The sequence below is a fragment of the Athene cunicularia genome (assembly GCF_003259725.1).
Source record: "Athene cunicularia isolate RWA chromosome 7 unlocalized genomic scaffold, athCun1 chr7_part1, whole genome shotgun sequence".
NCBI lineage: Eukaryota > Metazoa > Chordata > Aves > Strigiformes > Strigidae > Athene > Athene cunicularia.
In genome coordinates, this window is record NW_020799107.1 from 31,763,699 (window position 1) to 31,779,357 (window position 15,659).

At 37.2% G+C, this 15,659-nt stretch overlaps 1 long non-coding RNA gene across 1 annotated transcript in view; it reads right to left on the bottom strand.

The window, feature by feature from the left end:
• The window catches only part of LOC113482381, a 110,647-nt gene extending 95,058 nt beyond the window's left edge, over positions 1 to 15,589 (bottom strand). The window contains exons 1-2 of the long non-coding RNA XR_003398837.1: positions 15,504 to 15,589; positions 14,317 to 14,387 (exon numbers count right to left, since the gene is read on the bottom strand). This is a non-coding gene — a long non-coding RNA (uncharacterized LOC113482381). The remainder of the gene's footprint in view (positions 1 to 14,316; positions 14,388 to 15,503) is intronic.
• Positions 15,590 to 15,659: the final 70 nt, after the last annotated feature.

Consider the following 15,659-nt stretch of genomic DNA (forward strand, 5'->3'; position numbering starts at 1 on the left):
TCCTTTAAGGCATTACAGGCTGTCTACCCTCTCATTTTAATAACAATTTTTTTGGAATATTTTTGATAATTTGCTGAATTCTGTATATGTCCATTTCTTGAAGTCTCTTCTAATTTTTGAAAATTCAAAAGAATTAAGATCTGCATTTTTTTTTCTCCAAAACAATGCCAAAGTATCACCTTCTACTATTTTGCAATAAAACTGCATGAAACTGCTAAAGGTGACTTAATGCATTGCTTATCACACTATCTGAGAAAAACCACAAGGATAGTGACTTTAAAAATAAAAATAATTACTGAAAAATAAGGAATAGTAGTGAAGGGTTATACTGGGACCCTGCATCATCCAGTGATTTTAAACAAATCTATTTGGACTTTCTTATTACAGCTAGTCCAGTGCGTTGTAGCGCTCTGGGATAGGACAGGATCATGCAGCTGAACTGGAAGCATATAGTTCTCAATATCTGTGGAAAAAGATGATGCTCAACACTGACTGGAATAGGGGGAAAAACAGGATGGCAGGAAAGATGCGGACTAGAACAGGCACCTACAGACTGGAACTGGAAGTTACATAAGCATCCTTAGTTTGTGATTTCATATCTTGTGAATGCTCGATTTTGCTCTGCTGAAGATGTTTTTAATGCAGCTCTGTGTGGGGATGGGGGGAACAGTGGTCTCCATCGATTACAGTGGAACTGGCAATAAAGATCTCTGGTTTCTATTCCCAGCCTTGCCACTGACAGTACCACTCACCATGAAAGTCACTTTCCTTCTCTGTTCTTCAGCTTCCCCATCTATAAATCATGAATATCGTTATTCACTTACTTCACAGAAAGTCTTAAGTGGTTCATTTAATCAAAATGCTTAACTGAAAAATAATATATATATGAACTTCCTCAAGGAACAGAAAATAAAACCTGCAGTTAGCATAGTTCCTGTCAAAAGGAATCACAAGAAGAAGAAAATGAGTAGCAAAATGGTAATTTTTAAGAACTTTACCAAACTAAAGGCTATCACCCATGACAGCATGCTAGAACAGAGTTCATATGAAAGTACAACCCTACAGATAATCATAGATGAGTACTGAATAGGCAGCCACCAAGGAAATTGTGTTTATACTGAAGCATTTGATCAGAAAACACTGTATTATTTTTCAATTTTATGCACAGAGCATGATGAGATTCTATCACTTCTTGTGCACTGGTGCAGATTTCTCATAAACAGGAAAAACTCCCAGGTTAAATCCATATATTTTAAGTCAGAGGTTGGTAGAGTTTTTCATTAGACTTAAGACTATCTTGTTGTGTAGGGTCTTATACATATTCTCTCGCAAGGGAGACAATAACCTCTCACCTGTTCTGTATTTTTTTTTCTAATGAGATCCACTGAGCCTGGATTCCAGATTCATACAGTATGGGTTATTAACTTCAGCCTGGAGTTCCCATTAAAGCATGGATGCTTTCTCACTTTGCTCTACACTGACATTTTAATTTTGAAGAGAGAACTAGTATAAAAGAATGTACAAAATTCAACTAATGAGGTACTCCAAAATTTGGTTTGGATTAATACAGATGTTTTGGTAGTATGTACTTGGATTAGAGTTGGATGGTGTATCACTGATATTCGAAGAGAGAGAAAAAAACCCATCTGAACTAGAAAGGTTTATAAATTCTCAGATAAAATGATATATGATTCATTTGAAGGCATCTCTCTACAGCTCAGAAGCTGTCCTCTACTGTGACAGATTGAAAAACTCCAGTACAATTTGTCTTTTCAAGCTGTCCCTGAAAGAAGATTCTGGGGGAAGTTTTTCAAGTGCAGAAACATGTGCTGTCTTCTTAGCTTTTAGTTTATATCCAAGCTACTGAACTGGGAACATTTTATATTCTGTCAGTTTTAATGTTTGTCAGTCTACTTTTATAATTGTGTCACTTGTGAGATTTTGTTAGAACAGAGACTGGGGTTTGTAAAAATGTGAGGTGTGAAAGTAACACAGTAATTCACAGAGAGCTTTGTTTACATAAACATTCAAAAACAGAGGACTTGCAAACTCTCTGATTCTCCTAGACAGCTTTGTAAACTCAGGCTTTCTCCTGTCTCTCATGTGGAAAGTGGAATCAGTTCCTTATTCCAGAGCAGTGAATTCTGCCCAGTACTCACTATCAAGGCACATTTTTTCATTATTGTGGTACATGTCCCTTGATTCCCTTGGTGAAAAACTTATTTATTTGCCAAAATACTGAACAGAACCAAAGGTTTTTTTGTGATTTAAGCCTAATTCTGTCTAGGTGTGTCTAAAAAAATGGCAGGTAATGAGAGAAGTCAACACGTTTTGGAATAGTAGAAACATTCTGTGTCTGTTATACAATTCCTTAATTTTGGTTTTACATTAGGAAACATTTTAGAAGTAATTTTAAAATTAAAAAAAAAAAAAAAGAAAAAGAAAAAGAGGTGAAATCATGTAACTTGATTATAGAAAAAAAAAGTGAAACATTTCTATGGTGGGTCAAGCTGACGGCTCATCTGAGACAACTCAGCTAGTTTGGGAGACAGTTTTCCTGGAAGATGGGGTATTTCTGTGCCAGTTGTTAGAAAAGTCAGGTAACAACATATCATCTTGTGAGGAATTTTTCTGATTGCCAGTCCACTGATCTCGCAATGCTGAAGTTCTCTTCTCATGGTCACGTATCAGTTGCTTATCAGTGTTGCTGGAATAAGATTGCAGCTCTGCCACTCAGCCAGAACCCAAGTTATTCCTGGTCTTACAGCACAGAGGCAAATAGAGCAGTCAGCTTTTTCTGGATAATAAACGTGCATATGGAAAATCTTGTCACACAACTTGTGTTCTTTCTTGGTAGTCTCGTCCCTGTATGTGCTCACATGTGCTTCAGCTTTCACCTCCTTTAGGGAGCAAACACTGGGACACTTTTGCCCACACATCTCTCAGTAATATTTAAGCTAAGCATTTTACTTCCTGCCTTTTGTCTGTTTTCTCTGCATTGAACTGCAATGTCTGCTTTCTCAGATAGTGTCTGCCTATTCTGCTTCCCAGTTCCTTTACCTTGAACATCTGTATTTCTTCTGCATTAATGACTATTAATGTTTTGATCCTTTTTACTCTACAGCCTCATTCTATTTCAGGTCACAGTTCTCATCACACACTTATTACCCATTCCAGTATTTCAGGAGTTATTCCTAATAACAGTGTCAATCATTTTATGTCCTTGCTTCCCAGTGGGAAAGCATTGAAAGAAAAAAAGAAAAAAAAAAAACAAAACCAACCCAGTTTTATCTTTATAATTTCATCATCATTTTAATGGTTTATGGTAAGATTTAATTCTTGTTTCTGATAGCATGCAAGTACTTTTTGGTCTGGATATCCAGGTGACCAGATGGCCGGTCTGTAGATGTTGCATTTTTGCCTTGATAACTGACTGCATTTCCTGCCATGTTCTGGTGCCATGAATCTGTTCGATGACATCAAATTTCATCCAGGGAGTGCTTTACTCTCTCTTTAGGGAGAGTTCAAGCTTTACAGTCAAATTGTTCTTTATCTACTACTTACAAAAATCCTAGAATTGTGGCAAACATCTGAGCCATGTGCATATAGATTTGTGCTGTCTCATCTATACTTGTCTCTCTTGCCACTTGTACTTCTCATCTAAGTGCCATCCAATTTATTACTTGCATGAAAGATTCCTTATAGCATATGAATTGGAAAAGCTTGAAATGCTCCAGGTTTTCAGCCATTATTGCTGCTCAACTTAAGCCTTATCTTCATGGCTAGTACTAACACCTTTCTTAATTTGCTTTTTTTCAGGTAAGACACAACAGTCAGCAACAGCAGAGAAATGGGCCCTACACTTCAAAGGTTGCCTGGGTCTAGAAAGAGCTAATTAAGGCTTTATTAACCAACATGCCATACTGTATAACTGCAACTTTGCTATGAACTAAAATGTTGTACTATGAGGAGCACAGATTCTTCTCTTTCAGCATTGTCCCTAACCGCTCCCAGGAACCATTCTGGCAGTTCTGTACCCTGAAGTCCTGGGGTCAGGTCCTCAGAGGCATCCCTTATCTGTACAATGTGTTTGCACAAACCTCCACTCTTCTTGCATACTTTTTCTGAAAGTCCTGTATTTGTACTCTATTATTCAGTGCACAGAGAGAAGACCAAGTAATATTGACCACTCAATAACTGAAATACTCTGATAAAGAGGCTAACTGAATGTAAAACGCTGTTTTCTATTTATTTCAAAGAAAAATATTGATAGACTTATCTTTTTAAATAAGCCAGCAGAAATACAATGTCACCATCCACATTTTTCATAAGTAAATATATTTGCCACTGATGAGGAACCCTCATGAACTAGTTGTTTTTTTAAGTTCCTCTTGTGCCTGTTCATTTAAGTAGAAAAAAGCTGAATTCCCAAGCTTGGGTAAAAGCATTTGAGACAAGGTGCACACACTTACGAGATAAGACCTATTCACCTTTATGCACATGAGTAGTCAAGAAACTAAAAGCAAGTGAAAGGTAATATTGAGATAAACAGTTGGCAAGTACAAGGGAATTCTTTCCTTTCACTGGAAAAGAGATCATGCTCTTAATATCTGGGATTTGCTAAGGAAAACAAGTCTTTGAAATTATTTTTCTTCATCATATCTTGGATAATTACTTAAAGTTTGCCTAGAATGAGCTTTCATGTCAGAGATTTTGAAAGTTAATTTACCTGAAGCAGATAGCACTGATGGAGTAAAAGCACAGTTAGTTCTCTGCTAAGTTCAGGGTTCAGTGTTCAGTCCTTCCTTGAACTGAGGGCATGCAGTCCTGAGCTCACAAGGGTAGAAGCTAGGGATGCCATAGTGAGTTTAAGGATGCCACTAGTGAGTTTAGATAGGACCATGTGTCTCTAAAACTAGTAGTTGGAAGTATTTAGAGGGTGTAGATCTTTCTGTTAGGCATCAGAAGGTGAGAACTTACAAATTTCTATTAAAGGCAGAAGTAGATTCTTTACAATAGAACTGCTTCCTAGAAAGATGTTTTTTTGCAGATGGATAGATACACAGACATTTCTTAAAACTGTGGGCAAGCATTAAAAACATATTAAGAAGCATTACAGTATTCATTCTGGCACCAGCTCCAATTTCTCTTGATATTGAACTTCCTCCTATATCAAATATTTGCCTTCACCGCCTAAAAATGTTCTTTATCTGCACGTGTGTACGAGTACAGTACACCTAGTGAAAAACTCTTGTCATTAGCTTTAGGTTTTCTTTAGGCTTTCTGCTTTCTTGGACTCATCTAGGGAAGTTATTTCTATAGACAAAGATTTATTTTCCCTCACTTTCTATGCAGCTGTACAAAGATATCATACCAACACTAAATTTCCCCCACTGTTCTAGGCTTTGTTAGCCTGTAACTCCAAGGTATTAACATATGTGTAAGGTCTTTTCCTTCCATAAAATCTTTGAAATTAAAACTGATGTACTGATTATCAATATAGGATTTTGGTGAAGTGTTACAAGACTTGACATAAGAATTATCTAATGAAAATCTGCAGACTGTATTCTGCAGGTTAACCTTATTTATTTTTCCTTTTCTTAACTTGGATAGACAAGGTCTTTGCTCAGGACCAGAAGAAACACTTTGGAAAGCATCTACTTTTATAAGTTTCTTTATATTAAGCAAAACATGCCACCGTAAAATGTTTTCAGCATAGGTGACAGGCATATTTTCTTTTAAATTGTAGATGGAAGGTTCTCCTCTAGTGTGTTTTGAGCTGTTTGTTTTGCTTTTTTTTCCCCATTGACGCAAACTAACCACTTGCATACAGGTGCTCGAAAGAGGCTTCAGAGAAACCACACTGACAATAGTATGTAGAAAAAATTAATCTCAGTAATGGTTGATGAAGCTTTGTCAACAAAGACTGATCAAAGTACTAAAACTAAATCATTCTCTATCCAGACGTTATGGAATTTATAGACTCCTTCATAGAGTACTGGATGAAAAATTAGAGCAGATTTCTAGAACAACAGAATACCAAAGCTACAAATCAAAAGTACTTCAAAGGCGTTTTGATTAACTGGAGTTATGTATTGTGCCAATTGATCTCTGTTTCCTTCTTGCCAGGTATTGTTTCTTGCCTCTCAAAATAAACCGACTGTATTCAGCAGTGACCTTAAAATTATCATTAGAGAGATATGACTCAGAGAACCTTGGATGGCCTCAAGCTATTCTGTGTTTATGAGATCACGGCTTCCTTTGAATCTCTTCATTTTGAGGAAATGCTGATGTTTTCTGTTGTCTTAAAGCTTGCAGGACCAAACATGTTTTAAATGACAAATCTGATCTTTGTGTTCTTAGAAGACATTTTTTTAGAGTTTCAGCCATGATTGTCAATGACTTTGAGATAACACAAAGTTTTTGTTGGCACTTAAAGGCAGTTCAAGGTAGTTATCCAGAATGAACATATTTAACTTTTTTCTTTTTAATTAACTACCATATATCCTTGTAAAAAAACTTTGAAATACTAAAATTCAAAAGACATATAACATTCCAATTATGCAACAACTGAAGGGCAAGCTATCTGTCTGGTCTGGTAGCTATCTGGTCTTCATCACCAGGACTCACTAAGGAACTATTATTTACATTTTATGAATTTAAATACAGCATGTTGCAATTGTTCCACAGTGAATTTCTGCTTTTTAGAAATGACCATTACTGAGCCAACTTCTATACCACTATGGATAATTCTGTTGAAATCAATAGAGATACTCAGGCATAAAACAGCCACATGAAAAGATCATATTCTAAATTTCAAGTATGTAATGCAAAGTAGTTGAAATATAAAACAAGAAAGAGTCAAAAGAAATTAAGCGACTCAACTTTGAGTTGCAAGAAAATCGGGCTGTTAATATATATATAGGAAAACCATGGAAAAATCTTTTTTAATGAATAGATACAGAATGAAACCTGCATGCAAATATGCTGTATCATGATGTATAATTACTGAAAATCTCACATCTTTCCAAATCAATGGTGTCAATAGACTGTTTTTTAAAAAAAAGGAAGCTACTTTCACCTTTTGATAAAAGTGGGATTTTGACTTTGTCTAAGTGTAATGTGCATGAGAGTTTACTGTATAATTTTCTTCACCAATTAGCATTTGTGTTATGTAAATTTGGTAAAGCGGTTGAAAGCTAAAATCTCAAATGAAGTTTGCATCCAATTACATCATTGCAAAACGATTCTAACAGTTTTATCACTTTATATTTCTTATACCAGAGAAAATCTGACTCGGAAGACCATTATCTGTCTTAATCTACCTTTTCCTGACCAGCAGTTTTAAGCTATCTGCAGAGAAAGAATACTCATCTGAGCTTTTCCTCTAGGAATAGGATGCTTCCATGCTGGTCTCTCAAATCCCAGAGCAAAAAGAAGCCGTTCAGTTTATGAATGATGTCTTGAGACACAAAATGCTTTCCAGCAAGGAGAAAGGAACTAGATGAAAACATCAACAGTGCAAAATCTGTGCTAATGAGAACTGCAGTACTTAAAGCACACACTGCTCTGTAAAAAGGTGTTAAATCTAAATAGATGCCAAAATAAATAAAAATAGATAAGAAACCCTTGTATTACCTTAAAATGAAAAAGTTAGCCATGTCAAAATTTCAAATATCAAGCATCTATTAGAAATCATCACTGGGCTGTTCTGTGTTCTCCACTTGGTATTTAGCATTTGCACTGGTATCCTTCCAATAATCCTGAAAGGTGTTTGATTTTTTTTACTGATTTTTTTTCTGGAATTCAGCATATGCTATATATCCTAACTTCTATTCCTAGCAAACAGTGAATCATTTATTGTGAAAATCTCCAGTATTTCTTAGAGATGAAATTCAGTGAGCCTGTATCTTTTCAGCAAAACTCAGGAACCATTCCACTTAGAAGATTTCCCAATAGAAACTCGTACTTATTGCACAGGTTATGTTACTTTGACTATTGTTACACACATATATTATTATAGCTTATTATCTAGTGCATGTGGTCCAGCACACTTTCAAATTCACTTTTCTTGAAGGATAGCTGCAACATTACATTTTAACTGCTTAGACTTTATGAAGACTAGATCATGAATTGCTAAGGCTTGGACAACTGGCCCAAGCCAGAGTTGACTTATAGATGAATCCTGTATATTTTATAACTGATAACCATTGTGCTAGTAGGTATTATACTAAGTTATAACAAATCACCTGTTCTGATGTAAAAGGTGGGAGTACTGAAGCCTGAGCAACAGGCCCCAAGATGAAGCTGCTAACTTAATGTGTAGTCATTAACGAAATATGTATGCTCATTAATGAAAGATGTAGCTTAGATATCATATACTCATTACTGTTGATGGATGCAATGAAAACATGTCTGTCCTGAATGTATCTTTCTTCTTCTCTGTGTAGGGGTAAGTTAACAAAGCTGTAAAGCCAGCTGTCCAGCCTTGGGACAGACATACAGCCTTGTTTTAAAGAGCATAAATAAATGAGATAAGGAGGGAAACTCCCTTAGCTTCTCCCTTGAGCCCTGGCCAGGCTCTGGGGGGAATCTAATGAGAGAGAAACCAGATGTTCTGCTCAAAACAAAGGTGCCAGGTATTCTGGCCTGTCGATCTCTGGTATGTAAGGCTGGACCCGCTCACAGCGACTTTGGCAGCCTCACCTACGGGTGGACACACCATGTAGTATTTCCCCCTTGCCGGGACAGGCTCTGCAAACCCTCGCTGTAACCGGGGCTGCCCGGCCACTGCGGGGCTGGGTGATGGTAAAGTATGCAAGTGGTGATGGATCTTTCTTAATCACTATTCTCTCTCTCTCAGGTAGTAATGATCTGATGCATTATCCTTTATTTTCCTATTTGTTTAAGTGCACTATTCTGTCTTTTCTTACTGTATGTTTTCTGTATTATTCTGTTATATTATTTAGTTATTTTGAGTAAAATACACCTGCTCTTTTCATTCTGGTGTCCGAGTTTAATTGATAACTCTAACCAGCAGAACAGGTCAATAATAGCTATGGTGTTGAATAAAATTGTGGGAATTATGATTTTGGGGGGATGGTGAAATTGAAAAATTAGAAAAAACAGCCAGCAGAATGCTTGCATTTATCAGTAAAAAATATGAAAAACCAAAAGGAATTTATGGTCAATCATGCTGTTTGATATACAGTAAAAGCCCGTTTCATTTAGGGGTTAATTAACCATCTGAATGAACAGAGGTCAACTTCACTATAAAACATGAAAGCATGAGCTTTCAATTTAATATTTCTCCTCAAATCCATTTTTTCCATATGTATTATTTCCTACAAAAATGTGCATAACAGGGAAAAAGAAGAGAGTAAGAAAAATACAATAAATTTTTTGGAAATATGCAGAATTGAACAAAATAGGCACTTCATGTGAACCTCATAGATCCATGGGTAAATTATATCAATTGTGCAAAAATCAGTAAATATCCAGTTACTTGTCCTGTATATTTGGAAGGTATAAAAATAGGCCTTTGATGAAATGACAGTGCTGGTTTATTTCAGTCATTATTCAAAGCTATACATTTAGTTGTTCCATGCTAAAAATGTTAGAGGTTCACAAAGTATGACAGCTTAGTCCTATAAAGCGCTAAGTTAGAAGGAATATTGGGTATTTACTATGCATAGAGACAACTGAGCCACATCCTGTCATGAAACTCGAGAGAACTGGGAGAATATTGATGTTGAAAAGTACTCTTGTGAGGAGTATAATTAAATATTTTGTTTATCAGCGAGGAAGCAGGAGGCCATGTCAAAGAGGCAACACCACAGAATCTCAAACCCAAAAAGGATAATAAAGTTCGAAACAACTTATCTTCCTTACGTTCTGAATTGAGGTGTGGTTTTCCCCCTCTAAATGTACCTTAGCAAGTTGATCTTCTTTCAGTGAAGAATCTACTGATACTTCTGTGGATCTATTTGTATTCTCTCTGCGACAACTGAATTATATTCAGATGCTGGTTTTACCTGAATTTATAAATTATGATGTTTGGGGCCCACATAAATTTCAGAACTTAGTGGTTGTTCTTTGCTCTATGAAAGTGATTTTTAAAGGCATTTTAAGAGTTACTTGGTATTGAAATGAAGAAAGACTCTGCATTTGGCTTCATTATCAAATTTATGAGTATAAGCCACAAAGCAAAATTTGCTCTTTATTGTTGCTTTCTGGTATGAAAAGTAGCTTGCACACTCTCTGAAACAAAAATTCTGTAGAAGAGTATGTCCTTTTGCGTTTCATTGCTTTTTGGAGAGCAGAAGGAAGTAGAGGAGGAAAGATTCAGCATCATGTTTAAAAATACAGAATTTGATTTTACTTCTCATTGGGAAAGAAGAAGAATGGTGATTTGCAAAGAACTTAAAACAGGCTTTCTCCTCCGTTAGCAAGATCTGAAAAGAATATTGCATTCACAAAAAAATGTCATCTCTCCCACTTGAGACTATTACAAAAATTTTACCATATCCAGGAATGTATTTAGTTTCCACTTTACAGCCTGGGAAACTATACTTCTACAGAAATCTGAACAAAGCACAAAGGCTGTTGTAGTTCTTGTTTTTAATTGTATACACAGTCAGCAGTACTGATTTCTCTATTTAGACTTCCTATCTCTTCCCATTATGAAAAAAAAATCTCATCATACACGTGTGTGGGGGGAGAAAGGGTTGTTTGATTTGAAAGATCTGTAAACGTGTCATGACTGCAGCAAGGAACATGAACTTGGAAGCAGCAGTAGCTGTCAGGTACGTGTCTTCTTGAGCACATCAAATAACAGCACTGGTTTGCCATCTTATTTGTGATCCTCAATGACACAGCAATGGCAGTGAAGAGAGGGTACGGTAGAAAGAACCTGGGACACAGCACACAGTTATAGTCACAGTTATGGAGTTCTAGAAAATATGAATGAATTCAATAATTTATACATGCATGAAGGAAAAATAAGGAAAAAAGTGGAAGATTTGTAGGGATAGATAACTGAATCTGGGAATTTTCTGGACAAGAAACTGGTGATAACGTGTTAGAGAACACTGAGGAGGAACTAACCAAAGATGGGTGGCAATTTGCAGCCCGCCATTCTGCAGAGAACTTAATGTCATGTAGTGCTGCAAACAGTCACCACTGACTTTTCTGTCATTGTGCATTAAAGAAATATCCATAGGAAACGGATACATCCATATCCATATCATACCTGCTCTGAAGTCCTTACTATCTATTTTAAGAGGTAACAGTGAATAGATCAAATACAGAAACTGAAGGAAAGGAACATGACGATACAAAGCAAATTCTATTTAATAATTCTTTTATAACGCTATTACTATATAAACTTCCCTTGAACTCAAATGTGTTGTAAAGCTGACTAAAACTGTATGGGAAACATTTGGCTGTCGTGTGAAAGTTAGAAAACTCAAATGTTTTCACATTTCATATTTGCATGAAAATCCTTTAAGTGTTTATTTATTTGTTTTTGATGAAAGAAGAAAGGGAAGCTCACACAGAACAGCTGCTGAGCTCAGGCACAGACTGGAAGTTGCAAGTTCATGTCTCTGCTAAAATTAATGTTTGTTTATACAAAGTATAAACAGGGAAACAGAGGGAAGAATCCAACTGAGTGTCAGCCAGTAGTTTAGTGGTTAAGATCTTACGTGTGATGTGAAAGACGGGAGACAAAAACTCTCACTGAATCAGGAAAAAGAGACTTGAATCTGACCCACCCAACACCGGTAGGCTCTTTGCTACAGCCACTGGAATACTGTTTATTCATACAATCTCACCCTCCTCCCTCAGAAGAAACTGCATCTTTGCTAAAACCTTTCTGCCAAAAGTAGCATATACTTTACAGTGAAGAGTGCTGGTTTCAAACATTGACCTTTTCAAGTGAAGACCTATTCTGTTAAAACATTACTGAATAATTTTAGGGCTGTATCACTAACTTGTAAGACATGAGTCGTTTACTGCAGCTTAACAGGTTTGATTATTTTCCTTTTCAGGAAGAAAATCTAGACAGAAACTATAAAAAGAAGTTAAGGTGGAAAAGTCAATCTAAATTGGGTAATGCCTTAATACCCTAGAAATTCAAATTCCAAAAAGCAATGCAAATTCCAAAGTTTTAGTCACCATATTATAAAGCCACTATATTATAAAAAGACAAAAAACTTCCCTGCTGAAATTTTGTACACTTTTAAAACTGTCCACAAAATTTTACTTACCAGGATTTGCATTTACTTAATGCAAAATCACCCATACATCTTGGCAGTGCATTTGCAATGTTGTCTGTTTGCTCTTTTAAAAGTAAATAGGGTAGAATAAAATATTATGGATTTATCATGATTCCACTAGAAAGTGCTCTCATTTGGATAATGGACAGGAAAGAAAAATAGAAAGTATGTGACACTAACATGATCTTGGGTGTTTGCCATTAATTTTTCTACCATAAGTTTATAACAATTATTAACTTGATTTAAAAAAATAGATGAAATTAATATTGTCTTGCATTTCTTTTAAAAAGCTTATTTTAGTGATACAACCCTGTTGTGAATCTTGAAAACACTGCAGCAATGTATGCGTGTATAATGCTTCCTTCACCAAAAAGATCTCAAAGAGGCTTACAATGAATCTGTAATCAGAATATATCACTTTGCCATTGAAATGTGGCTACCTGTTGGGTGGAGAATGTCTTCCACTTGTAACTTCATCTTGAAAATCATTTAAATGCACATTTACATACACAACTACTTCCTTTAAGCCTGTGGGACTGCTCATATGCTTAATACTGAGAACAATCTATTTTACATGATCTGAGAGTTAACATCATCCTATACAGCAGCTGAATTCAGACAGTTCACCTCAATATCGCAAAACAAGAGTTAGGAAATTTGGTCAATAACCTAGAATAAAATCTCTCTTTCAAACAGCAGCACAGGAAATCTGGTGTTTAATATACAACAGACAGAATTTGTATTTTGAAGAGTTTATCTAAGGTGAAAATCCCAACAGCCTGAAACTTGATCACCCTGGAAGGAGGAAAGACTGCATTGCCTGTTCAGACTAGAGCACTTAAAATCTCCAAATACTAATCCTTTTATAACGGTATGTTAATGTGCTTCCTTATTCTATCTAGGAGCATTCTTAAGCAAAATTATTCTGTAAAGAAACCCCTAAGAACTGTGAGGTAAGGTGTTTGGAAAAGTCAGCCCTCGAGAAGGGATCCAGACTGATTGTAGTAAAGGAATATTATCACTTGGACTAGATGATCATTGCAGGTCCCTTCCAATTGAAATTATTCCTCCTCCTACTCCTCTCCTCCCTCTCCTCTCCTTCTCTTTTTTCTGATTTCCCAATGAAGGATAGCACCACCACAGGGCAGCAGTGTCCTAGTTTTGGCTGGGGTAGAGTTAATTTTCTTCCTTTCAGATGGTACAGTGCTGTGTTTTGGATTTAGTGTGAGAATAATGTTGAAATATTGCTCTGTCCCAGTGGAAGTTGGGAGGAAAGAACATCTACAACAGTGTTTTTCTTTTTTGAGCTTTAATCTCTTTTTAGACAGTAAAGTAACAGCACCTTTCCCTGAAAAGCTTTGAAAAGTATAAATACCCCCAAATTTCTGACAGAAAGTAGTGTATATTGTAAGTGTGTACTATTATGGGGCCTCCAGCCTGGTATGAGAAAGTACAATCCAGGGAATTCACTCTCGACCCAGAAAAGTTTGGTCATCCCTCTGGTCTCTGCCAGAATCTTTGCTCTGCAAGTGTGCTTAATCATTTCACTCCGTCTTGTTTTTCTCTACCATTTTCTGTCCTGTCTAATTAGATTACAAAGTCTGTTTGTCTCATATGTTTTGTAAAATATCTGGCATAAAGGGCCACTTATCTCAATTGACCCACTAAGTGCTGCCATAATGCAAATAATACTGATCCATCCTGGCGTGGCAGTATTTCACCTTAATGTGACACCAGAGGCTGGTGCTTCGTGGTGCACTTTAATTTAGTGCTGAGGAGAAACAAACACAGGTACAAAAATGGGAATCTAAGGGGAAATAGGAGGGAATGGGACTGAGCAGTGGGTGAAAAGTACTGGAAAATAAAACTTCTGATAAAACCAACTGGAGACTCCAGATCTGGAAAGCACTAGTTGCTTTGCTTAGCAACCATTTACACACCCTTCTGTGGCATTTGCCCACACACGCAAGAATATTATGGATCTGAGGGTGAGCAAAAAAACTTTTCAGCCCAAGGGATGCATGAGCTGTAATCTCACCTTTTGTCTGCTGACAAATACGCATATGTTTTTCACGGCTTCTGTTAATGATCCATCTTTGCAGGCTTTCTCTAAAGTGGGATTTAAGGGAGATGGTAGTTACTATATACAAAGATTCACTTGACTCACTGCTTCTCCTGTGCGCTGTTACTCTATTTAAATCGTAAGATTCCCATTACCATCTCTTCAGCTACGAGTAGGAATGCACCTGATCTCCAGTAGCAGAGACTGAATTCTGCCTTGTGAAAGGGTGGACATTTTTCACTCCCTGCTTGCTAGAGTGTCTCCAAGCACTGAACTATTAATCTCACAATACCAAGAGTCCTGATAGTCTACTGGTGTCTCATACAACCAACCAAGGTTTTCTTCTAAGGAATGGGACATATAAAGGTAACAGCTTGGTCCTCCTCAAACATCCTGTTCAGCTAAATGGAGTAAGTCCTGGCTGTAGCTGTAAAGGTATTTTCTACAAGGACTGGTACGAAAGACTAAAACCAAACAAAAACTGCTGAGCCTTTTGAAAATACAATGCAATGTTGGGCAGGTTTCTGAAATAGTTCTGCGTGAACTAGTGATATCAAAAGCAGTATGACCCTGCCACCGCAGTTTTTCTCTGCAGGATGAATTACCCAGGGCACTGTGCCTCCTCACTAATGCAGTCGTATTGATTTTGAGACCTGGCTAGCTTGGGTATCCTTACGCAGCACAATGCTGTGTTTATATATTCTTAAGGCTCATTCTTAAGGGAGACAATTAAGGTGTCACTGAGTCTTAATTGTCTCCATAGATGGTATGTTCCTTGAAGACCTGGCCCTTAGAAAAAGAAAATAAATCGCTTAACTTTTATTTCCAAGCCTCCGCAAAGAAGCTTGCAGTACTGTATACAGAATTTAGTTATAACACCATTCATTTTTAGAAGCAGCTAGGAAGGTGTGTCGATGATTTAGAGGAATTAATTCCACATGGGTGAAAAGAAACAGATCTGAGCGACAACTGTTGGGTGGCGAACACCTGTGGGGGGGCACTGGAGCTCCCCAGGCAGGGAGTTTTTCGGGGAAGGACTCGGAGCCCGCGTAGGGACAGAGCGAGGAGCCGACCTGTGCTTCAGGTAAGATGCTGAGAAAACCCACCTCAGCACTGTCCATGGGGCGCGGCGGCTGGGGCTGGTTCTCGCCAGCTCCTCACACCTGGTAGCAGGTGGAGCTCACGAGTGTCGTTTTCAGGTTAACTTCATCTGGGGGAAAAGAAATAAAATAAGAAAGAGCCCTCACAACACCGAGGTCCGCCCCGCGGCGGGAACCGGCCGGCGGCCGGGGGTGACAGCCGGGCAGTCCCCTCAGGGC